The sequence below is a fragment of the Myotis yumanensis genome, unplaced genomic scaffold (genome assembly GCF_028538775.1).
Source record: "Myotis yumanensis isolate MYYU_CA2020_CCGP unplaced genomic scaffold, mMyoYum1.0.hap1 SCAF_1, whole genome shotgun sequence".
NCBI classification, from domain to species: domain Eukaryota; kingdom Metazoa; phylum Chordata; class Mammalia; order Chiroptera; family Vespertilionidae; genus Myotis; species Myotis yumanensis.
This window is the reverse complement of record NW_027223752.1, coordinates 109,181,080-109,206,613: the sequence shown is the minus strand read 5'-3', so window position 1 is coordinate 109,206,613 and position 25,534 is coordinate 109,181,080. Positions and strand designations below refer to the sequence as shown.

Below are 25,534 nucleotides of genomic sequence, written 5' to 3'. Positions count from 1 at the left end.
AGATATACCCAGAAGTGGAATTGCTGGATCACATGGTGGTTCTAGTTTTAATTTCTTAAAAAATCGCCATACTATTTTCCTTAGTGGTTGAACCAATTTATATTCCCACAAACAGTTCACGAGGCTTCCCCTTTTTCTACATCTTCATCAGCATTTCTCTCTCCTCTTTTTAATGAACAGGGATGAGATGATGTCTCATTGTAGTTTGGGTATGCATTTCCCCAATGATTAGTGATGTTGATCACCTTTTCATGTACCTATTGGTCATTTGTATGTCTTCTTTGGGAAAATGTCTGTTCTTATCCTTTGCCCAGTTTTGATCGGGTTATTATTTTATTTTTTATTATTGACTTGTATGAATTCCATACGTGTTTTGGATATTAACCTCTTATCAGATACCGGGTTTGCAGATATCTTCTCTTATTCTATACATTGCCTTTTATTTTGTTGATTATTTCATTTGCTCTGTGGAAGCTTTTTAATTTGATGTAGTTTGACTTGTTTTTATTTTGCTGCTTGTGGTGTAAAAAAAAAATCATTGCCAGGACCCATGACAAGGATATTTTTTCCTATGTTTTCTTCTAGTAGTTTTATGGTTTGAGGTCCTATATTTAAGTCTTTGTTCTATTTTGAGTTAATTTTTGTGAGTGATGTAAGGTAGTAGTCCAGTTTCATTCTTTTGCATGTGAATATTCGGTTTCCCCAATACCATTTATCAAAGAGACTGTCTCCTCCATTGTGAATTCTTGGCTCCCTTGTCAAATATTACCTTGTGTATATGAGGGTTTAGTTTTGAACTCTTGATTCTGTTTCATTAGTTTATGTGTCTGTTTTTATGCAGGTACAATACTGTCTTGATTATTATAGGTTTGTAGTATAGTTTAATATCAAGAGGTGTGATGCCTCTGGGAGAAAAGATCACCCGTCTGAATTCAAATAACGGATTCAGAGACAGAAGTATGGTGAAAACGAGACTTTGAATACGTTCTCGAGAGTGGGTGTCCATCCCATTAAGAAGACATTCCTGGGGCAGAGAACATAGTCTATTTATTTAGTCCCTCCTCCGGTTGCTCATTGGCTGAGCACTATGGGGTTGCCTCCCATTGGGCTATTTAAAAAAATTGGGCTGAGGCCTTTCTAGCTGCCTCCACTTCCTCTGCCTAGCTGTGGCAGACGCCTCAGGGGTTTCCATCATGATGCTGGCCCGTGTGCATAGTTCTTAGTTCCTCTTCTCTCCCCCCTACATTCTCTTTGCCCTTGGGAAATTCAGCAAATTCCATCAAAAGCCGACCATGCTGGAGATGGCTCACAGAGGTCCATTTCCTACACCTTCAGCTTTATTCTTCTTTCTCAAGATTGCTTTGGCTATCCAGGATCTTGGTGGGTCCACATGAATTTTAGGATTGTTTATTCTATTTCTGTGGAAGATGCCATTGGAATTTTGATAGGAATTGCATTGAATCTATAGACAGCTTTGGGTGGTATGGATATTTTAATTGTATTCATTCTTCCAATTTATTAGTGTCTTCAATTTTTAAAAAAATCATTGTCTTAAAGTTTTCAGTGTACAGATCTTTCACCTCCTTGTTTAAAAGTTTTTGATGCTATTATAAATTGGATTATTTCTTTTTCAGATAGCTTGTTAATGTATAGAAATAAAACAAATTTTTGTGTGTTGATTTTGTATCCTGCAACTTTACTGAATTGCTTACTTGTACTGTTTTTTTGTGTGAAGTCTTTAAAGTTTTCTATATATAGTATATATAGTATCATGTTGAAACGTGGGGTTCAGGGTGCAGATTTTTCCATTGGTCCTTGTCCTCACGAACTTTGAAGAATAAACTCACGGACTTGTTACTAAAAGTGTGGAAATTTATTGGAAGCAAATACAAACTCCCACATAGGGAGAGGTTCCCAAGGGGGTAACCAACTAAGCCCCTTTTTCTAAGGTTTTAAAGGCTGGAAGTTCTTTGTCAATCTATGCTCCCTTCTAATTAGACCTCTTCCCCATTTTATGACCCTGTGCTTTCCTAATTGGTCACTCTTTTGCAGGACATAAGTTTCAAAGTCCAAAACCCACATGGTGCTCCTCTCCTTCTCTCTCCCCCTTTCAACATTCCTCTATTCTCTGTGAAAATATGTTTTCCTTTCCCATACCTGGTGACTTTTCCCTATCCTCTGTGAGAGTATGATAAGCATTTTGGTGGCTTGGAGGTATTTCTGCCCTTCACATATGCATTCCTCTCCCATGGACCCTCTTTATTCCCTAAACCTGCCTATCCTGTCTCAAATTCCTTTCAATGTCATCTGTACACAGAGATAATTTTACTTTTTCCTTCCTAATTTGGATGTCTTTTATTTTTTTTTCTTGACTAACTGCCCTGAACTCTTTCTGTATATGAGCTGTGTGTGTGTGTGGGGGGGGGGGGGGGGGGGGGGGAGTTGGGGGGAAGGGACACCAGATAAACCCCAGACAGTATGGAGGACACATAACCCCTGGCATAATGGAGCTCACATGTGACCATCGCTAACTGAGTGTTGCTTATATGTAGCTGAAGCTGTACAGTTAGGACAGGTAAACGCACACTCAACTTCATCCTGGTTCGTCAGCAAAGCTGTCCTCAAGTTGGCTATTTTTAAACCAAAGTATTGGAAAGTAGTTGCCAGGTGAAGGACAAGGGAAGGGAAGCCTGGAAGCGGGAGGTGTCCAAGGGAGGATGGGGGGTAGGTTCTGTCCTGCTGGGGCTGGGAAGGGCAGCAGATTTGGAGACTCCAGGTGAGGTAGTGATTGTGGCTGAGATAGTCCATCCACTCAGCACCTGCTTTGCTCAGCACAGTGAAAAAGCCAAGTTTCTGTGCTTGTGATATTTATATTATGAAGGTGGACAATGAACATTAATGCAGTAGACAACAGCACATCAGGAGGTGCTAAGTGTGGATGACTTGAGTAAACAGGGTAGGGACATAGTGGCCAGAGGTGTGGAATGTTGTTTTAGATAGGCTGATTCTGTTTTCTCTGCTGGTAACACATTTCAGGCCCTTCTAGGCATATTAAGGTTTCTGGATCAATTATAAGATCGCAGGAAGCCATTGAGGGGTTTATAAGTGAGTGACCAGATGTGTGTTTTAAAAAATATATTTTATTGATTTTTCACAGAGAAGAAGGGAGAGATAGAGAGAGAGTTAGAAACATCGATGAGTGAGAAACATCAATCAGCTGCCTCTTGCACATCCCCCACCGGGGATATGCTCGCAACCCAGGTACATGCCCTTGACCGGAATCGAACCCGGGACCTCTCAGTCCGCAGGCTGACACTCTATCCACTGAGCCAAACCGGTTTCGGCCCAGATGTGTGTTTTAAAATGCAACTCCATTGCAGGTCATTAAGCCAATTAAGAGGTTCCTGGATCTAGAGAGAGAAGAGGAGAGGGAAGAGGATGGATTTGAGAGTGATGCCATTCAGGAGGGGAATTGACAGGTCTTGGTGAATGACTCCTCCAGGGCGTAGGAGAGAAGGGTGTCTGCCTTTTTGGCCTCAAGGTTTCTGGCTGGTGCAACAGAGAAGGGGATGAGATTGAACCTGAGGGGGTGATCACTAGGGGAGATTTGGACACTCTGTGAGTGGTTATGCTGTGTGGCCCTCAAATTTCTATATTGAGCAGGTCATTAGATTTGGGGCTCAGAGGAGAAATCTGGGCTGGAGAAATTACCTTGGGTGTGACCGAGGAACAGAAGCAATTGTCTAGGGAGAGTGTAGGGGGTATGAAGGTAAGAGGGCCTCTAGCATTCAAGGCCAGCCCCTGTGGGTGGACACCCGCAGAGGTGTTCTTGAGGATGGAGGCCCTGTGGAGAGCTGGATCCTCTGCTGGGAGTGGACAAGGGCAGAACAAGCCGTGGCAACATGTTTGCAGAGGGAAGGGCAGGTGAGGAATTCGAAATTGCTGAGTGGGATATGGCTGAGTAGGGTTGTGGCTGAAGAGGGAAGAGGATCCAGCCCAGGTTGGTTTGGGGGAGGGAGTTGAAAGCAAAAGAATAATTTTGGGAAGTTTGGTGATAGTTGAACGTGTTTACAGGGTAGCTGGAAAGATGGGTGAAGAGACAGGTGGATGATACAGAGGCAGTGAGAGACAATTTTCAGTGCCAGGGTTGGAGGAGGCAGGAAAGGCTGGGACCATTGGGTGGGTGCTGGGGCCTAGGCACAGGGGTCTCTCAAGAAAAGATTGGTATTTGTATGGAACTCATGCAGTGCCATTCAATCTTTTTCACAGCTGTGTGGGAAAGGGCTTCTATATGCTTGCCAGCCAAGGACACTTGCTCCTGTAGGTGTCTGCCCAGCTGTAGGTGGGACCTCAGTACTTCTCTGTTTCTTTTGAGCACATGACCAGCACATCTTGCCCTCCTTTCCCCTCCTCTCAACACACCATAAACATACACTTAATGTTACACAGGGCAGGATTAAGGTTCAGTCAGTGATCACCTGCTGAGCCGTTCCCAGGAGGCACCTGCCTACCAGCAGTGTTTCATTGTCCTGTTTTATAGACAAGGGGGCAGACACAGAGGTGAGGAATTGCATCCAAGCTTGCCCAGCACTTTTCATGGCCACCCACCCATGGGCATACAAGGCTGAGGGCCCTTGGAGCCAGGGGTGCGAGAGGAAGGGGGAGGGCAGTATGTGTTCTGAATGGCCCTGCTGTCCTCTGTTTCCTGTGCATGCCCAGTATCTCCAGGACACGATCTTCTAAGGAGAATCTAGAGGCCCCGAGACTCTTATGTAGTGCATGTTATCATTACTTAACCTGCCACTGTTAAGTGAAAGATTGGACTAGAATATAGAACTCAAGTACTCTTAGATTCCTCCTGTTCAGAAGTTAGCCCAGGGAGGACTATGCCTTCTGCTGAAGAGGCAAAGACTGGCCCAAACCTTACTACCACACAGCCTCTCTGAGCTCTGGCAGGCCTGAGTACAGCTTGGCTGATTTCATTGCATGGCAGCTTCGGCTTCTGTTGTTTCCTCATTGGCTTCAGATATTTTTAACACAAGTAAGAATTCAATTTTGGACTTTGTGTAATTATAAAATACAGTGTGCTCATGATGACGAAGTCATACATCACCGGAGAAGGTAAGGAAGAAGATAGAAGTGCTCTACCATTTCCATTTCCATTTCAATCCCCACAATTAATCATGAATAACATTTTTCATGGTGCATTGCTGTAGAAACTTTAAGTTTACAGAAAGGCTTCTGCAGGTAAACTAAATTTAATATGTTATTTGGGTCTCTTTCTTGATGAGCACATTCTGTTCTTTTCAATGATCACAGAGTATTCCGTATTTATTCAATGTCACGGTTTCTGTCTTCATCCTCTTTTTTCTCTGTAAAAAACAACACTGTATTGAACTTGTTTGGATATATTTTGCAGAATATATAACTGGCCATGGAATTGCTGGATCAAGGGGAGTGTACATTTAAAATTTGGATTGATGTTCTCAAATTATCCTCACTACAAATGCCTTTTAGTGGAGGATTTTTGTGGGCACCTAGAATTATGAAACCTCCTGGGCCAGGATGGGGCAGGGATACTTCTGGGCCCCTCACTGTCTTGACCAGTATCTATGCTAATTGCTGCAACTCCCCTTGTTCTTTCTTAAATTGGACAAGAGGAAGGCAAAGAATGCTAGTCCAAGAGGTTAGGATTGACTTCGGCCCTCAACATAGAACCTTGGAATGTTTTGTGGAGGTAAGTGGAGGGACGTCTGTCGTCTTTCATTTGTCGTCTCTCCATATGCATGTGCTCATATAAAGTCTAGTGTTTGTCAAGTTTGAGATACGTGCTTGGTGAGGTATATATGTGGATTCTCATAACAACTTGATCTGTCACTGTTGTTTCCTCTGCTTTACAGTTGAGGAAACAGAGGCTTCTGCTGAGTGGAGAAGCCTAGATCTGATCTCACTCTGCACCCTCCCCCACACTGATGGGCTGCTTCAGTCTTGTTTATTTAAAACAGCCATTTCCAACCAGTGTGCTGCAAGAATTTTTAAAACATGCAGTATCTGTCAGGGGCACTGACCTCTTTTCCCTTAGATGGTCAAATAAAAAAATGACAACAGCCAACACAATAGCCGTCTAGTGTGAATGAATCAAAATTACACCTATTTTTTGGTAAGACTGTCATAAAATATATTTTTTAGTGTGCTTTAGCATTTTAGTAATTAGTTTGTTTGTGCCATGAGATGAAATGGTTGAACATCACTGGTTGAAAAGCGTGTTCCTATGAGTATTAAAAGGAGTGGTGGTCATAATATATACTTTATTTTCCTGTGCACACTTCTTCAAGAAGAGGTTTTGTATCAACTTTATTTAACCATTTTATGCCTAATTATATCTTGTTTCATAACTAGAATGAATTTGAAACCAGAGAACATTTTAAATATGCTAAAAGGCATGAGGACTTTAAGCCTAGTAAGAAATATTATTTAAAATAACTTAATATAATATTTAATATTTAATATTTCTCTTCTAAGAATTATGAAATAATTTATTTTATTTTCCCTGGAGGGAGAATTCTGAATCATGAATACAAAGAAAGAGATGTTTGTGGGTTGTTATAAATCAGTTCACAACTGATTTCCAAATCAAAGAAAACCAACCCACTGAAAGCCTAAGCTTTTCTTTCAACTGTTTTGTAAAACCAGGTTGAGGGGGCTGTTATAAGAGTAAATAATTGAGCTGTTCTGTGGTATTTTTATTTCAAAATACTCAGAAATGAAAGTCAATACTTTTGGTTTTTTTTAGGGTGTTATTCACAGAATATCCAGCAGAGGTCACTGCCAGGTTGTGATTGAGCATAATTGCAGGAACCTAGGGCAAGACTGTGGCTGTGGTGCTTTCCAGAGGAAATAGGTCTGTGATGTGAAAATAGTTATATTTTATTTTAGAATGTTGTCATTAAAATTATTATAGGTGTCATAATAGCATTTGTAAGGTATCTCAGATGACATAACTGTTTCCTACTATGTAGATGTACTGAACATTTTACAGTTAGCCACTTATCAATATGGGGAATAATCCTAAAATATGGCTTGATTTCCCTATTTTGATCCCTGCCCAAAAATTGATTTGAGTTTTATAAATGAAATTTTACTACTTACGAATTTAGGGAGCAAATCTAATTTTTGGTAAAATTTTATTTTATTTTTTTTTGTACACTCCAGTGACCAGACATTACATAACTTAATACATGGTCATTATAATAAATCCTGCACCCATCCAGCACCACACCTAATTATTAGAATATTATTCATTATATTCCCTATGTTGTATTTTCATCCCCATGATGACTATTGTGTAACAACTAATGTGTAGTTCTTAAACCCTTTACTCCTCCCTCCCCCCAACCCCTTTCCCACCTGGCAACCAACAAAAAGTTCTCTGTATCTATGAGTCTGTTCTGCTTGTTCATTTTGTTTGTAGATTCAAATGTTGATAGATATGTATTTATTGAAATTTTATTATTCATATTTTATCTTAATTATTGGTATAATTTTAATATGTAGTAAAAAAGAAAGCATGACAAGTCCTTAATGGTAGCTTCATGACTTCCTGTTGAGTTTTAATTGTTCTTAAATTTCAGTCAAATATTTCTTAATCAGTTCTGAATCCTGGTAAATGACTGCATTTTAAGTGAAGAATCATATAGCCTAGTTATGTTTACTCTCCATCTTTCCTCCTCCCCACAATGTCCAAATTATTTTTTTTCTTTGTCTACCAGATTAATACAGCCATTGTATTCTGTGGACTTTGAATTGCCAATGTTTTTTTCAGTATAAGAATGGTGGGGTGCAATAAATGTGTGTGTGTGTGTGTGTGTGTGTGTGTGTGTTATATTGCACACATATCGATACAGATACATTTTGCCAAAGTTTTTCAGTAGGTAAAAGTTTTAGATATGTGTAGACATGTCTAAATTTATGGGATTTGAGTATTTCATGCCTGTGAACTTGAATATTTGATGCCCATAAAATACAGTTGCATTTTTTAGGAGAGAATCATTTTATATTTTCTTAGGTTAACTTTTTCTGTTTCTTCTCCTTACATTAATTTGTTTCTGGCCTTCTCTCTCTTGCTTATTTCACACGCTTTTTTCCTCCCCAATTGCTCTGTGCTTCTTTAGAAATACTGTGTTGGCAGAGTCCACTAGAGGGCAGCACAACTCTGCAGCAAAGGTCTGCTTGGCTTTCTTTCCAGTTGGCAGGTGCACTTGTGAGAACAAAGCACATTATTTCTAAAGGGCAGAAACCCTAGTGACAAAGCATTGTAGTGAATTCAAACACACAATTAGGAAATTCTCTGTCCCTGTGACTGGTCTCCACCACAAGGCCTGTACACATAATCGCTTGTAATTAAACTAACACTTGTGGATGGGATTGAGCTAAATGTTAATAGATGCCTCATTGTGGAACTTCCAAAATCTGTGGCAGGCCTCTGATAGTGAGTTCTTTTTTATCGCTTGAATATTTATGAGTCATAAAAATAAAATGAATTATTGGGAGGAAGAACCTGCCCAAACTTGGTCCATTTATCTGTGTAATGTCTACTCACACAGCTCATGTGGAGATTGTTAGATTATATTTAGAAAAGTCCAGCACAGTATCTGCTAAATTCCAGCAGGTGTCACACATCTGTTTCCCTTTCCACATCATCCTTTCCAATTGAATTAATAGAAAATATAATAATTAAAACAAATATATTGAGTATTTTCTACACGTTGGTTGCTGACCTCAAGAAATGAACAGTGTAGCAGACTTGATGGATGTGTTTAGGATAATAATAGGTGACATAATTTTGAGCCTTGGCTCTATATACCAGCTACTGTACTAAGTGCTTTATTACCTTAGTCCTTTTAATAACTCTGTCAATCGCTTCTCGGCCTTTTGGCTAAGATCAAGTGTAGTATCTGCTCTTATCAGTTTAATAACTCTGTCAAGTTGGGAATCCTTATCACTGTTAGCCTCAGTTTACCCCTGAGGTCACTAGGGACAGACAGAAAGGATTAACTAACTTTTCTATGTTGGGAAAAGAAAGAATCAGGACTCATGCCCATTGTCTGGCCCCAGTGCCCAAGCCCCAACCATCATGCCCAGTGCCTCTCACTCACAAAGGTAGCCCAGAGCTGACCTTAGCAAAAATTGACTTACTAATCCTTTCTGGTACTGCAGCTGAAATACCATGCCTTTAGCATTTCCATGCATACATGATGAGTATAGGCAATGTGTCAGTACAAGCAACCAGGGGGAAAGCCTTATTTAGTGCATGACACTTAAGCTTGAGCAAGTCATGTCACGCCTGCAGGCCGCAGTTCTCCTATTTGGTGCAGTGTTTTACATCGGGACATTGTCAAAGATCTGGAACTTTTGCGGGATCTCATGGAGGACCTCATTCTTCAAGCTGGTGTTGGGCATTAAATAGTGTTGTGTATGTTGCCTTTATTAATGCCAGCCAGCTGGCCCTCTCGTCATTCATATTCAGGATGTCACCTCTTTGCCTTTTGATGCCTTTTGTTACCAGCACTACAGCTTCCATCTTAACTAGAAATCACCTAACAAATGGAAAGGCTTCCAATTATGGAAATTACTAGAGGCCCAATGCATGAAATTGTGGAGAGAGTAGGCCTTCCTTTCCCCGGCTGTCGGCACTGGCTTCCCTCTGGCACCCGGGACCCGGGCTTCCCTCGTAGCCCCGGCTTTGTCCAGAAGGTCGCCCTGAAGGATGTCCAGTCTAATTAGCATATTATGGTTTTATCATTATAGATATTTTGTAGCTTTCATTCAGTATGTAATGGTATCTGGAAAAACAAAGCTTCTCCATGTTACATTTGGAGTGTACTTACTCACTGTGAGTGAGGGGACTTTTAGCCATGTTTTGTTTCTTTCCTTCTTATTAAAAAGAAAGCCTTGCACCTGCCCTGCTCTGAAAGTTTTCTGTTCCATTACAGCCTCAGTTTTTTATGTTTATTTTTTTTTTAAATTATAAATCTAGTTCATGCTCATGGAAAAAGAAAGTCTGTAAAGTATAAAATAAAATAAAGAAATACCCTGAATGCCATTCCCCTTCCCTCCCATGGAGGGAAAACACAATCATCTTTTTTTTTTTTTAGGAGTGGACATCCTTCCAGAAACCTCTGTACATATATGAGCATTTTAAACACCCCCTCTCTCCCCCACATAAATATTTCTTACTATACATACTGTTCTGCCAGTGCACCTTGGATATATTTCTGCATCAGCAAATACAGATTGGCTTCATCTGTTAATAGCTCCTTAGTATTTAGGGGATAGTTTCTTATAACTCCCCTATTGTTTTTGTTTGTTCCAAAACAACATGCTTTGGACATATTCCCACAGTTTTTCCCACTCCACTTCCTATTATCCTTGCTCTTCCTGTTCTGCTTCCTTTAGGGAGAGTTTTTTTCGTCTACTAATATTATTCACTTAGCATTTTATAGTTTTCGATTGCTCAGCTGTTAACTACTACCTTTTTAATTACAAAGGGGCAGGTTACAGAACTCGAGCTGGAACTAGACAGGCAAATGCATTGAGTGTGGAACTGGTGTGTGTAGAGGGGGGGTGCGGTCAACACAGGCAATAATAACCTTTTATTCAAAATTTCAAAACTAGCTTCTGACTCAGGAGAACTTCTAGGGATGAAAGTTCTGCCTGGTTATTTGTTTGACAACCCAGGCTCCTTTGTCAGAACTCCACCGCTTCCTGGGTTCCTTCCTGAGTTGCCTTTGTCCACAGGCTCTAGTTACCATTTAGATTTAATAGGAAGAAAAAAGATGCTCAAACAGTGTATTAGAAAAGCCACGATCAAAATTATAATTGACTCATATTTGAACCAATGTAAATGCTATAAGTGTTTTGATATTAGAGTTTGCTAGGTTCATTTTCTACAACTGTATGCTACCAACAATCTATATTTGTGTATAATCAGTATAATTAGCTTTTAACTGCATAAGATTTTCATTTTCAAAATGTACACCTTTACCTAATCCCTTTTTAATTTCTCTCTAAATTAGACACAATAATTCTGAGTTTTTCTACCTGGAGTAAATGCCATAGAAGCTGGGGTTGGCAGCATTACCTATGATTATCTATATCAAACTACTCATAACTCCCTTGTTTACTTTTGTTTCTGTATGTTTTGTGCCAACCTTTAAAAGTTAATTCCTTTATGCTAAGTACGCCTCATGCACAGCAGCCCCTCAGTCTCCTAACTGATATCACTTGATGGTGGTGGTGGTTTGTTTAGCACAGATTATGGAGTTAGATTCTGGGCATGAGCACGTTACGGACAGGAGGAGGGAGACTTAGGAAGTAGAATAGGTAAAATCAGCAAAGAGCCAGATGCTGTGGTCTTAACAGAACAGTTTGTTTTCTTTTTTAGCTGATAGCACTGTGACTTTTTAAGTCTCTTATATTTATGTTTAAATACATATAAGTGCCCGATTATTCCAAGCACAATTGCCAGTCCTGTGTTATGTGAAGTTAGAGCAGTAGGATTTGTTCTGTGTTTTGGCAGTTCCTCTAATGCTACAGGTGTCAGTTAACTGAGCAGACAGCTGGGGGAAGGTAGGGTCAGGTCCTTCACTGGCACCACACAAATAGAGAATGAGGCTCCCAGACCCCCTATAACCACCATCCATCCCATCCTAAGGGTGAGGCTGACTATTGGCCTGGAGAATGTTCTCTCTGTACTTGTGCCTTGTCTCTCACCTTACCCTGGTCAATATACTTGCCTTGACATCTACATTTTCAGGCCATAAGTCATTATGTTTTTGTACGAAATTTAGCAGAAAGCATGTTGGATTGATTGTTGGAGGGTAGCAGGGGAAGTTGGTCACATGGACATTTTGCCTCACTGGTTACTTACATCAGCCAGTTATGATAACTTGTAGATTTATAATTTTGGAAAATAAAGAGGTCTTGTTTGGTTCACAGAAATTGCCGTGTGTGTGTGTGTGTGTCTGTGTGTGTGTGTGTGTGTGTGTGTATGTCCTTAAAGAGAGAGGTTGCATGTGGATGGAGATGTCCAGGTGGGCCGGCGGCCATGGCTGGTCATCCATTTGAAGAGCAGGAACCAGGACACCTGAAGGAGCTGCTTCCTGCGGTGGGGCCTGGGCCAGTCTCGGGCATGGTGATGTGACCATGGTTTAAACATTCATAAAGGCAAACAAGACCTAGGAATGAGTTTGTTTTTCCAGTTTTGGTGATTGGGGACCAGCTCTGTGCTGAGTAAGCTCAAGGCCCATAGGGAATGGAAATATTTTTTTACTTTCCAAAATCTTGAGTTATCATTGCTATGGCTGTCATTTTAGATCTGTCCCACCTCTTCCCTCCCCACACTCTTCTAGTTTGATGGGGTGTGTGTTTAGGTAACTTACTAGTATGTAAGAGCTGCTCATTTATGTGGGGAATACCGACCAAGTTCAGCTGACCACAGTGGGGACAGCTGTATGTGCCTTCATGTATCTTATGCATTATATATTTAACTAAATATCTACATACTACATATACTCAGTATGTAAACATCCTTTATAGTATTTTCTTAGTGAATAAATAAGCACTATGGACTATTGACCTCAGGAAAATGACAAATTTTTTAAAGAAATAATCTTAAAATCTCTGAATGAGAGCTGAGGGTCTTGAATATTTTGGTGCTTGTTGTTTTAAACAAGTAACTAAACAGGTATGACAACCAGATGAGGTATTTTATCTCAAGCATTTGAGCTACTGGGTGGTCTCTTTATGGGTTCCCAGTAATGCAGTACAATATTAATTTTGATCAATCTTTGTGCATACATATGATATATGGGCATTTGGGCCCACTGAGGGCTTTCCTTTAGCAGATTGGGGGTGGTTTTATTTCTGGGGTTGCAGTAAGTGGATGCTCTAAGCAGCAGAACAAACATACTGCCATATCTGTACTGATTGACCTTAACTCGAGAGAGAGAGAGAGAGAGAGAGAGAGAGAGAGAGAGAGAGAGAAGTAAGGGAGGAAAATCCCCCTTTGTGATTTTGGATTAGTACTTTTGTGTAAGTAGTCTGAAAGACTTCCTCTGCTTTTTGGTAAGACTATAAAGAGAGACCACATTAGTATAACCTTTGCCTCCTAAGGTGTGAATGAGTGCCTTGTGTTTGGAATTTAATTTTAACAGCTTTTATCAAACTGCTAAAAGATATTGAAAATCTTTAATGCGAGAATCAGGGGCAGTAAATCACACGCAGGCTTGTTAAAATTGATGTGCGCAGTGTATGGGTGCAAGGACCACGTGTTTCTGCCCAGGGACTTTTCATGACTGCACCAATCTGTCCGTTACTCTCACCTTAAAACTTTGCAATATTAGATGGCTCATAGAGCCTGTGCTGAAGTGAGGATTTAACACCTTCTCTCCCCATTTTGGGGCAAGGTTTAAAGACCTATTATTTTACCCATTTGTAGGTTGTTTGGCTTTTCACAGGGATTTTTAAAAATTGTATTTGAAACATATAGTTAAACTGGCACGGTGCTGTTGGACATCCCTCTCACAATCCAGGACTGCTGGCTCCCAACCACTTGCCTGCCTGCCTGCCTGCCTGATTGCCCCTAACCGCTTCTGCCTGCCAGCCTGATTGATGCCTAACTGCTCCCCTGCCGGCCCAATTGCCCCTAATTGCCCTCCCCTGCTGGCCTGGTCACCCCTAACTGCTCTCCCCTGCCGGCCTGGTTGCCCCTAACTGTCCTCCCCTGCAGGCCTGGTTGCCCCCAACTGCCCTCCCCTGCTGGTCTGATCGCCCACAACTGCCCTCCCCTGCTGGCCATCTTGTGGTGGCCATCTTGTGTCCACATGGGGATGGCATCTTGTGTGTTGGAGTGATGGTCATTTTGCATATTACCGGTTTATTAGATAGGATAATATTAGTGTCAACTGTGATATTGAATGTTGGCTTGTGAACCCTACCACCAGTGATGGATTTTTCTTTCTGGCTCTTTATTTTTCTCTTTCCCTTTTTTTTTTTTTTTTTAAATGTGTGTGTGTGTGTGTGTGTGTGTGTTTTGTTCTATTTTTGTTGTTGTTGTCATCCTCCAATTTTTCACTGTCTTTTTTGCCAAGATTATATATTTAGGATGCCGGTGTGGCCTCTCTTTCTCACCTTCACACTCTGTCTCAGAGGCCCTAGTGAGCCTCTTTAGGGCAGGGCTCCATATACTTACATCGTCTAAATCAGGTTAGTGGACTATGACCCTTATGCCTTATCTGGCCCTATTATTGGCACAGCCCACCCAGTCCTTCATCTACTGTCTGTGGCTGTTTTTCACAACCACAGCAGTGGCCATTATTGAGTAGTGGTGAAAATGGCTACATGGCCTGCAGAGCCTCAAATACCTACTCTCTGGCTTTTTACAAGAAAAGTTGCCAATTCCTGACATAAGTTATAGCATTGTATTCAGTAAATGTTGAATGAATTAACATATGACAAGTTTTACTTAATATGGAAAGAAGCCCCAGTCCCTGCTGCTTGGACTACTTGTATGCCCTGTATGTAGCAAAGATGCATTAGAATATGCACTTGAATTTAATCCACACAGATGTATGGTCCCATCACATCATTACTGTATGCAAACATTGTGTGAACTGCCCTTTTTATAAGGATCCCAGTCATAGTGGATTATGGCCCACATTAATGACCTCATTTTAAGTAATTACCTCTGTAAAGTTCCTAGCTCCAAATAAGGTCATTTTCTGAGTTACTGGGGCTTCAACATTTTTGTTTTTTTTTGGTGTGTGTGTGTGTGTGTGTGTGTGTGTGTTTGGAAACACAATTCAATGCATAATACATGGGTATCTCAGGTCAAAATAATTCAAAAGGGTGTTTGGATTCAGAAGTGCAGTTTTATAAAAATATGGCCGAGAGAAGGCAACCTGTCATTCTCTGAGCCCAGACAGTCTTGGACATGATTGCTTAGGCATCATAAGTGGGCTCACATGTAGATCACATTGGTTATGACGTCTCCTTTTGAATGTGCACTTTCAGTCACATTTGGATGTGGTGAGAAAGAAGAAATTGTTTTTGAAAGCTTGCCCTGTAATTGCAGTACACACAAGAATGCTAGATGGGAGAATCTGAATTGTGTTCTTCTCGTGTGTTTTGTCATTGCCTTGGCTAATTTTCAGATACTTGTATCCAAATATGATTTAGGGCCCTCAAACCAATCAGAATTTTCTTCTTGATTTTATATTTTAGTAATAACATATATAATGCACACTTGGTGAGTTGTTTCAAAGAGTCTGTACTGGCAAATACAGAGTTGTAAGTTAATCACAGAATAATGTCTAAGTATATTTTTCTCTCTGTTTCTGTTTCCTTCCCCTGTCCTCCCTAGAAAGAAAGAAAATTAAAAAGGACATGCATTATTGTCATGGAGAGGTTGAGAGTTAGAGAAATATGGATAGACAGACAAGGTACTTTCCACACACAGAGAGGAGGAGGAGAAAGAAAGGAAGCACACGCAAGGAGAGAGAGATTTCAAAAGGGTTGCCAGTGCACCTGCCATCCCACTCAATGAACACTTCTGAGAAGGAGCCTTCAGTGGAGATTTGAGTCTGCTCTTCCCTCAGACCCTACTCCTTCTGGCTGCCCAGTGTCAGCATCTTGCTGAATGTAATTCCAATGTTTACACATCTTTCTGGTTATTTTTTTTCCTTTTTTAAAAATCTGTGATACATATTTTCTAATTTTATTTGAATGGGGGAATGGTCTGTTATGGTCCTTCAACATAGGTCAGTGGCTTCATGTTTTAGGCAACCAAACCAAGAGCAATCTATTCCATTAGTGGGCAGTTTTAAGCTATTTAAAAAAAAATGTTGAATAAGCAAGGTCTTGGCCACCTGTCCTGATTTAGGCTTAAAATAACTTATCCCCAAATTATGATAGGGTTCTGGTAAAGTTGACTTAATCTTTCCTTGAATCTCCTCAATTCCATTAAGCCCCTGCACCCTCCACTCCCATTCGCGTCTCATTAACGAGAGATAACTAAGCTTAGATATCTCTAATGTCAGCTTTCTTTAGAGTACCACCATGAGCGCAAACACCTTTATGGGTCTGCACCGGAATGGCAGTCTCCCTGACCTGGGTTTCATTGGTACCCAAGGATTACACCAAGTGTGCCGGTAAATGTGTTCTTTAAGCTTCTTTCTGATCTTCCTTTGCCTAATCTTGTTATGTGAGAACTGTAATTCCTGACTGACCTACCCTTATGAGTTACTAGGAGCCTCTATGAGAACTGTAAAATATCACATGCACATGAATCACTTCCCAAATTCAGAAATACTCAGTGAGGTCTCCTCAGAGTCTCAGTGGCTGAGCACAGCCAAGGACTGTTGACTCTGTGCAGTATAACCCTTCATGGCTCTCATATATCTTTGCAGCCAAGAGATTAGAGCTGTTGTCATGTGTTTGCTGAAAGCTGGTTACTCATGCCCCTGGTTTGAGCCCTAAAAAGCTGATGTCCCCAGAAGGTGCCCTGGGCCTCTGCTGGGGTTGCAATGGAGTAATGCCACATGGGAGACTTATCCCAGCCTGGCAGGAGTGTTGATGTGCAGTGGCGGAATGTGGGCCTGGAGGTTGCACTTGTTTTGACATCAGAGTCAGGTGAGCAGCCCTGGCCCTGAGAGGAGGGGGGGTTTCTTTGGGTACCAGCTTTCTAGAGGGTCCTGCACAGGGTGGGGTGTCAGACTTCCAGCCTTTTGTCTTCTGTCTGCAGAGGGTCTAAAGGAGCAAATATAATGAAGACCTGCCCTGTTCTCTGGCTGCTCTGGTCATCATAGGGTGGGTCTTGCTGACTGTGTTGGCCTATGGGCACACCTGTGATATCTCAGAGGGCTCACCTGACTTTGGGGTGACAGGGCTCACTTTCTTTCTGCTTTGAGTATATGAACTGGGTCCATTTAATCCAGTCTTATGGCTTTAAGCAGAAATAAACCTGTCTGCCCCCATTCTGCCTTTAGTCACCACAGATCCTTTCCTTTGTGGTTTCTATCCAGTTTCTTTTTAGAAAGTTCTTCTTTTCACACAGTTACGTGACAGGAGTCAAAATATAATGCTTTTTATGTAAAAGCTGTGGCTTTTATTCCAACTGCTAGTTTCCTAATAGAGAGGGCCTTCTAGCTTTTTATGCACACTTTCCTGCCTAAAACAGGGGCATAAACATTATAGTGGGAGACACATCACATAAACATTACAGTTTTTCCCTGAGAATGTATGTTTGCCATGGGAGATGACAGAAAATACTGACGAAAATATTGTGCAGATGATAGCAGTGGGTACATGATTTTGTGCGAGTTCTATGGGCCAGACAGCGTGTGGCCAGCAGGGTAAGAAGGGTAAGAAGGGCACATGAGTTTGGGCTGAGATTGTCCAGCAGGCCTGTTTGGAGGATGATTTGGAGATCAAAGAATGGATTGGATTATTACCTTTGATGAGATGTGCCTAGTTAAAGTTTTTCTAGCTGCTTTTGGTTAACTGTGGAAAGTGTAGTCTCTTAGTTTTCCTTTTTAAAAATCTATATTATTGACAGTACTACATATGCCCCCCCCCCCCCCCCCATTGATCCCTTCTAGTCCCCACCCCCACCCCAGGCCTTCACCACACTATTGTCTGTGTCCATGAGTTATGCATATATGCATACAAGTCCTTTGGTTGATCTCTTCCCACCTTCCCACCCCCTTCTTTTAACCACTTGCTTTGTTAAGATGGTAAAACACTCTTGTTCCAGAGGTTTTAAATTAAAATGCCTTGATTTTGATAAAAGTTGAAGATTTTACATTACTTAAGACTGAACATGATTAGTTAGGGGAAAAAGTTTGATAGCCTATTAAAAGATGCATAGAAAATTTTTGGTTTAGTAGCACCCCTACTAAGTAATGCATCTCTGATGTGCATCAATAGTCATGAGCCTGGAGATGTTGTCAGACGTGGTGAAATGCTATGCCTTCACACGTGGGAATAGCCTTCGGTGGTGTTCCATGCCTCATATGTAGGTGTTATGGACACAGCACGTGAAAGTATCAATTTTCACTTTTGGGCTATTAAAGCTCAGTTTATATTACTTTATGCTTTTGTGTGTCTTAGTAGAGCACTATTGGGGTAGATTTTTGCTATTTTATCACTTTTCTTACTCTGCCTTAAAGGGCCAGAAACACAAGTTTTACATGTGACTTGCAAACTCTTAAACTCTCACAAATGGCTGAAGAGCTAAAAGAAGGCTACACCATTTGTCAGGAAAAAGAGGAAATAAATGCAAAAAGGTTCTGAAAAAGCTTATTAACACTCTTCCCCAGTGGTCATTTTGGAAGATTATAAGAAATAATATTAATGTAAAATATGCCCTGTACACTAAAAAAAACAACAAGCCCTGGTCTCAGAAGGTTGGAACATCTTTCCATGCACCGGCAGGTCATGAGTTCAGTTCCTGGTAAGGACACATACCTGAGTTGCAGTTTCCATCCCTGGTTGGGGTGCATACGGGAAGCAACCAATGGTGTTTCTTTCTCTCTCTCTCTCTCTCTCTCTCTCTCTCTCTCTCTCTCCCCCCCCCCCCCTTTCCTTGCTCTCTAAAATCAATTACAGAAAAAGCAACAAAAATCACAACCCAGGCAGTACTGTCCTGTCATGCATTTTTTTTTTTTTTGTCTAGAAAAAGAATCTTGTAAAGGAAACTAAACACCTGATCGAAGTTTATCCAATAAATTTATTCAACCATAATTTATTAATTTATTCAGTGTTTTTATGTAGTCCGATGGGGCTAATTACAATTGATATCTATTTTCCTTACAGATACAAACTCATTTTATCTCTAAGTGACCTTTCCCCCAACCACAGAAGGAGGAAAACATTCTCTTGTGACACATATCTAACTCATCCTTGTGTTATGATAGAAATGACTAGCTTGACTTAAAAGTTATATTGTAGAATTATTTTCAGAAATTTCAAAGAAAAAAACGTAATTTCTTTCCAAACACACCATTTTTCTCTTTTGCTATCCTTTTATTTAATTCATGATATCTGGAGGCTTTGGGTTTTAATTTAAAATGTTAGCCTGCAAATTCAAAATTGATATTTATGTACAATTTATACAAAATATAAATTATAAAAATGAAGTTCTTCTGAATAAATGATCTTGGATTTTTGTTCCTGGAATGTTTTCCAAATTAAGTTATATAAATGTATCTTTCCTTCAGTATATTTCTAATAGGTGTGTATATTGCCTTGTTAGAGGAGTTCTATTGTTTGCTTTCAGCAGAGAATGTGGTCAGATGTAATATGAGCTTGATTGGGGTTAAGTAAAACTCTCTAATTGAAACAAGTATAGGAATGGCCACCTTTAGGAGAACCTGGTTCTGTAAAGCCCGGGATGCAAGCCGCTGTTACAAAGAATCAAGAGATGCTTCTCATGCAAAAGGCAAAGGGTTTATTTAGCTATCAACATGTTGGGGCTTATAGTCTACTCTGAGTGCAGCAGAGCAGCGGTTGTCAGCCCTGATTAAGAGTTTAAGTATAGATTATATACCCCTCTAGCAAACGGGGGAAGCAAACGGGGGAAGCAAACGGGGGGAGCAAGGGGGTCACTCTTCTGGGAATCTTGGCGCCGTTGTGAATTAATGCTTGTCTAGTTTCTTATCAAGTTGCTTGTTTTTTAGTTTACTCCTGGGCTGCGGCCATCTCCTGTAACCTCCCTGCTGCAGCTGTCTTCCATAAAAGTTGATTGTTACATCTCCCCCTACTGACCTTCCTGATTGCCCTGGTGTTGTAAAATGTAACTCTCTGGTAACGCTCTGGTGCCGTTTGTTCCTTTTCTGACCTCTCTGACCTGATTATATTGGCGCCTTTCATTCCCCCCTTTTTCTGTGGACGGTTTCTAATCTTAGAGACCTTCAGGCTCAGCTAAGGCTGAGTACTGTTGCCTGATGATAAGGAGTTTAATGTCCCCTACCCTCTGTTGTATGAATTCCATAATTTTATTTATGATGTAGGGTTCTATAGAGAGGATCAATAGTAGGATTATGAGCGGTCCTGCGATTGCTGACAATAGGGTTGTTAATCATGGCGATTGTAAACCAAGATTTAAACCAACTTTTCTGTGTCTTTCTTTCCTTCTGTCGCTTGGCCAGCCGCTGCTGAAGTTTGGTCATGGACTTCTCTACTATCTCTGTATGATTGGCATAAAAACAACACTCTTCCCTGAGGGCTGCATAGAGCCCTCCTTCCTGCATAAACAGGAGATCTAAACCTTGTCTGTTTTGTAAGACCACTTCTGAGAGTGATGTGAGGGAGACGGACTGATTCCATCGTTGCTAGAGGCTTGTATTGGGCATATTTTAACAAATGGTCTGGTGGAGGGGAAAGAAACTATTTTAGCTTTAGCAACTTCTATTGAAATAGGATTTTTTTTTTTAAAATTTTTCCATGGCTATTAAAAAGCCAAAGTAAGATTAATTTATTTACTGTCCTGATGTTTGCATAAACACAACAAGAATGGTAACTGACTACCTTTGCTGGAATCTCATGGTTGAATCTTAATGTGCCCCGTAGGGCCAGGAGGCCACGCCACCTAGCTGCCATCAGGCCCGCCTGTAGTATCTGCTGAGTTAAGTGAATTTTTCACCTGTAGCAATTCCACCTGAGCTCATGCTCCAGGCTTTAAGCTCATCTCAGTAGCCCTTCTATTTGTTGTGGCCCAGAGTGTATGGGGGTTCCGCAGGAATGTAGAGGCATCCCTACTGCTCCCCTTTTACTTTTACCAACTGCCAGTGATGGTAGGGCATCGGCCTGACACTCCAGTGCCAGCCATCTTCAGGGCTTCCAAGTAGAATACCAGGCTTCCTTCGTGGCATTTTTACTGGCTTTAAGTCTTTAGAGCTCAGATAGGGCTCTTTAAAATATGATACTCCAGTCAAAGTTTTCTGTTAATAAAACCACTATTAGGAACCGGTTTTATTGAATCTATGCAAAGAAATGTATTGCCATGTTAGCATCGTCAAATTTTGGAGGAATTACATAAGAAGAAAGACATACTGATCTACTCTAAGATTTTCTGACTTTTTACTTTAAATAGGCTTTTTTTTTTCTCATGGGCATGGTTATAAAGGCCTGCAAGCAGTACACAGGCTGCCAATTGTTAGCTGTCTCTCAATAGAGACCAAAACCTGATGGGCACTGTTCCCTGCCCAGGTGGGCACCTGCTCTCTTGGTAGCTAGGCACCCTTTACTTTTTGGGGTTTATCCCACATAGTACCCTTCTAGGATAGTCAATATACATTTAAATTTGCAAGAGAATTAAAGGTTAATGTGATATATTAACACAATGAAACATAATATAGGCATCATGGTCGCTTTAGGCAGCTACATCTTCTGCTACTAAACATGTGATTCTATAAATTGTCTTTGTCTCTTTGGAGCCATGTCCATGAAGATGCAGGCATTATTTAAGTCTATTCAATGTTACCAGCATCAGGCAGGTCGAGCACGCTGTAGCTTGACGAAGTCTTTTTGGATCATGGATGGGTCTGCTGACCGGAAGTGGGTGTGATGGACTCAGGTCACGACGCCGTCTATCTTGAGAGCGGTGGGGGTCGTCAGCACCACGGAGTTGGGTGTAGGGACCTTTCCATCGAGGTCCCAGGAGGTACCTTTTGCCTGGGTGGCGCCAAGGCGTAGCCAAATGTCCTCGTGCGCCCTCTGGAGCCCTCTCAAGAAAAGAGACAATTCTTGCAGCAAGAAAGTTAGGAATGATAGGGGGTGGGGCCTGACCAGCTTCATTCTTGTCTATCTTTATAGATTTCAAGGTTTATTATTTTTTTTCATAGGCAGGGGGAAGGGCCCATTAAGTCTTTGCCTTGAGGAACTGTGAGCCCCATCCTTAAATGTTCCAATCAGACTAGAATTCCAAAATCCCAACCCAGCATAGAATATCACATAGAAAATCAAAGTTCTCAGTAAACAAATAGATAGAAGAGCCTCCAAACATATTTATACCTTTTCAGTGAATAAGTATTTTTACAGTCTTGGGCTCTTGAGCAGATAATAGGAACATCATCTAAGTCCCCTGATGGGGGCCTGATAGGAATAGATGTGGGGGCCTTTGGCTGGGGGGGGTATAAAGTCTCTATTCTTCCCCCCTTGGCACTGCTAAGGGCAGGATCATTGAAGAGGTCTCTTCACCTAGGCAGGGCTGTGCTGAGCCATCTGGGGCAAAAGTGGTTTCTGCTTTCATTTTGGCTAAAAGGTCTTTGCCCATTAGAGGGACCAGGCAATTTGGCAAATATAGGAATTCATGAACCACCTGATGGCCGCCTAACTGACATCGGCGGGGGCGGCAGAACAGTCTGCAGCTGTGGTCCCGGTAGCTCCAATAATGGTGACTTCTTGTCCTGAGAGGGGAGCTACCTTCTGAGTAACTACCGAGTGCTCTGCCATTGTATCAACTATAAAGTTCACAGTCTGGCCCCCGATTTTTATTTCGACCATCGGTTCATGGGAGCCCAGTTGGAAAGAGCCCAGCCTGTCCTAGTCAGAGTCAGTTGTTGCCAGTCCGAGGAGGTCTGCCTCAGGCGGCTCTGGCCAATAGCGGCTGGGTGGTTTGGATGGCCTTGCCAGCTTCTTTTGGCCTGCTCCTGCCCTGCCTGCCTCTCCACTTCTGCTATTAAACTTTACTCTGTCCCTTTTTATACATGCAGAACTGGACCCAAGGTAGCGAGTTTTAAGCAACTTTAAAATTTCTTGACATACATTTTATCATTCATGTTGTAGGGAGGGACCGGGTTAGCTCCTTTTGAATGAAAGAACTAATCAAAATAAGGTTTATTTTCTAATTTTATTTGTCCCTGGGTGTGGACAACAAATGACACTAATTAGATTGACATAAATGATTTAACCTTTGTTTAGGGAGGCAAATGCAAAGCATTTACTCCAAATGTCTTTGGTTTAGGGAAGACAGGATTTTTGTTTAGTTTCCCTATTCTACTTGTCCCAGCTTACTGGTCTATCATGCATTCAACTTTTTTTTAACATTTATCTTTTTCTTTTTATTACATACACAATTTTTATAAATTTTATTTTTTTAGGTTAGCTTTTAAACCTTTTTTCTATGTTCTTCAAAAATGCATAACCATGTCTTAGATCTTTCATTAAGTATTTTTTTACCTTCCTTCATCACATCAAAGCTGTACATTCCAGTTAGTTAGAACTTTGAGCCTTAATTAATTTTTAAGGTGATATGTAAGTAATTAACATTCCTCAGATTAGCAATACATTCATCATTTTTTTTTTTTTAGAGACACAAACAAAAATTTTACTAGCTAAATAATTTTAAACAACAAAGATATATATTTAAATAATAAAGATAGATAACATTCTCCATTAAAACTTTGAATCACCATAGCTAGCAATTATCAGTTTTGTGAGTATACAGGCCTTGTTGATGTCATCTTGGGATAGCTGTCTGTCTCTCTGTGGTTAGCGACTTTTTGTAAACTTCAAAAATATAAGATACAATTAACCAATAGATTCAATTCTACCCTCTAGATTTTGTATGGGGCACATTTAGATTAATAATATCTAGATGAACATTTTTTTTTATTGTTTGATTTAGTAAACTTTAAGGTTTCAAGTTTCCAGCAGCTATGGAAAACCACACCTGAGGCTGGCAAACAGGCCTGGCCCAGCCCTTGACTTTAAAACCACCATTTTTCTCTGGGGAAAGTCAAGAGGCAAATTTGTAGCTACATAATTTCTTGAGATTCAAATCTAATTATTATTATTAAGGTATTTACTTTGGCAAATTTTGTAATAGAGGCAATCTTACTGAATTTTCTTTTGGAGGCTTGTTGCTAGAACAAGCCTGCATTGCTTCCCTGGGTAAAATTAGCTATTTTCCTTAGGAAATAATCAGTCTTGGGTTTTATTCTGTACATGTGTGAAGAGACTCTAGTTCAAAACTTTAAATGTCCAAAAACAGGACAATTGCGCGCATTAGTTTTAAACCAGCTTTTCTCTTCACATGTGAATAGAAATACCAGACACATTTTAAAACTTTTCAATTACAAGAAGGACTTTTTGTCATCTAGCTGGCGCGATCTCCATGGGAAGAGCCCTGCTCCCGTCCAGAGTAGCCGCGCCGCCCCCAGGTGTCCGGCCCCTGGGCTCCGCGCGGGACCTTTCCCAGACCTTCCCCCGGACCCGACGCCGGCCGTCGGGGGCCTCCCTGCTCCGGCCTCTCGCAAGCGACTCGCCGGCCCCGCCCCCCCGCGCTCTACACAAGCCCGGGGCCAACGCCGGCCACCGCCGGCCGCAGCCGCCGCTGCCGTCGCCGCCGCCGCCGCCAGGCTCCGCGAACGAGTCCGCGCCCGGCCCGAGCCCCCCAGCGCAGCCCCCCCCCCCCCCCCCCCCCCCGAAGGCGCGCCGCCGCCTATGGCGCTGAGCGAGCGCAGGCCCAAGCTGCGGGGCTCGGGCTGCCTGGGCTGCCGCCGCCTCTCCCGGCCTCCGGCCTCTTCCAGGCTGCGCAGCTTGGGCTCCAGCTCCGGCCCAGCACCCGCAGCCGACCGGGCAGGAGGCCGAGCCCCCAGGTGTCAGCCGCTGCAGCCGAGCTGCCTGGGCCCGTGGCGCGGCCGGGCTCCAGGGCGAGGGCTGCGGTCACCGCGCACCGCGCTCCCGCACACTTGCCCCCTCCCCCCTCCCTCCCCGTCTTTACACTCACATACTTTCACCCGACATTCATTCAGAGTTTAAACAATCTATTCAATTCTTAACAACTTCCCAATTTCTGAGGGAGCTCTAAAGCCTTCCGCAATCTCCTTGAACTGATCAATCACAATACCCAAAGGAGTAGTCTGAGTCTATTCCACAGCGTCCGTCCAGGAGGAGCAGAGGGTGGAGGGAGGGAGCAGAGGGTGGAGGAGAGAACACACACACACCAACACACCAACGACAAGAAACAAAGAACAAAAGACAAGGACAGACACAACGCGTTGAGACAAAAATCAAAGGATCCAAAAAGAAGGTTTTTCAAAGCCAATTGACCTAGCTGGCAACAGAATTACAGAACCAGAAAGAGAACCAGAATCAGAATCCGTATCTAACAGACGGAACAGACAAGAGTCCAGGCGTCCCTGGTCCTCTCCAGACTCCACCAGGGCGTCCCCCGGGGCTGTGGCCTGCGACCTCCCGACACGTCTGTCTGCCGCAGTCGGGGGAGGCTCACGCCCCTCCCCGACAGCCACCAGACCGAACAGATTTGCCAGCTCTGACTAAATTTGTGTTTCCAATATCTAAGCGATTGCTATTCAGAAAGGCGCCGTCACTTACCCCAAGAAGCGTCTGTTGGAACCCAGAGGCGGCTGCAACAAATATCTCGGTGGAACCTCCAAATGTAAAGCCCGGGACGCAAGCCGCTGTCACAAAGAACCAAGAGACGCTTCTCATGCAAAAGGCAAAGGGTTTA

At 41.9% G+C, this 25,534-nt stretch overlaps 1 protein-coding gene and 1 pseudogene across 23 annotated transcripts in view; both read left to right on the top strand.

Moving 5' to 3' along the window:
- The window catches only part of PARD3 (par-3 family cell polarity regulator), a 798,768-nt gene that overhangs the window by 172,904 nt on the left and 600,330 nt on the right, over nucleotides 1-25,534 (top strand). The gene's annotated exons all lie outside the window — the stretch shown is intronic.
- LOC138999470 (U2 spliceosomal RNA) lies at nucleotides 8,916-9,063 on the top strand (annotated as a pseudogene).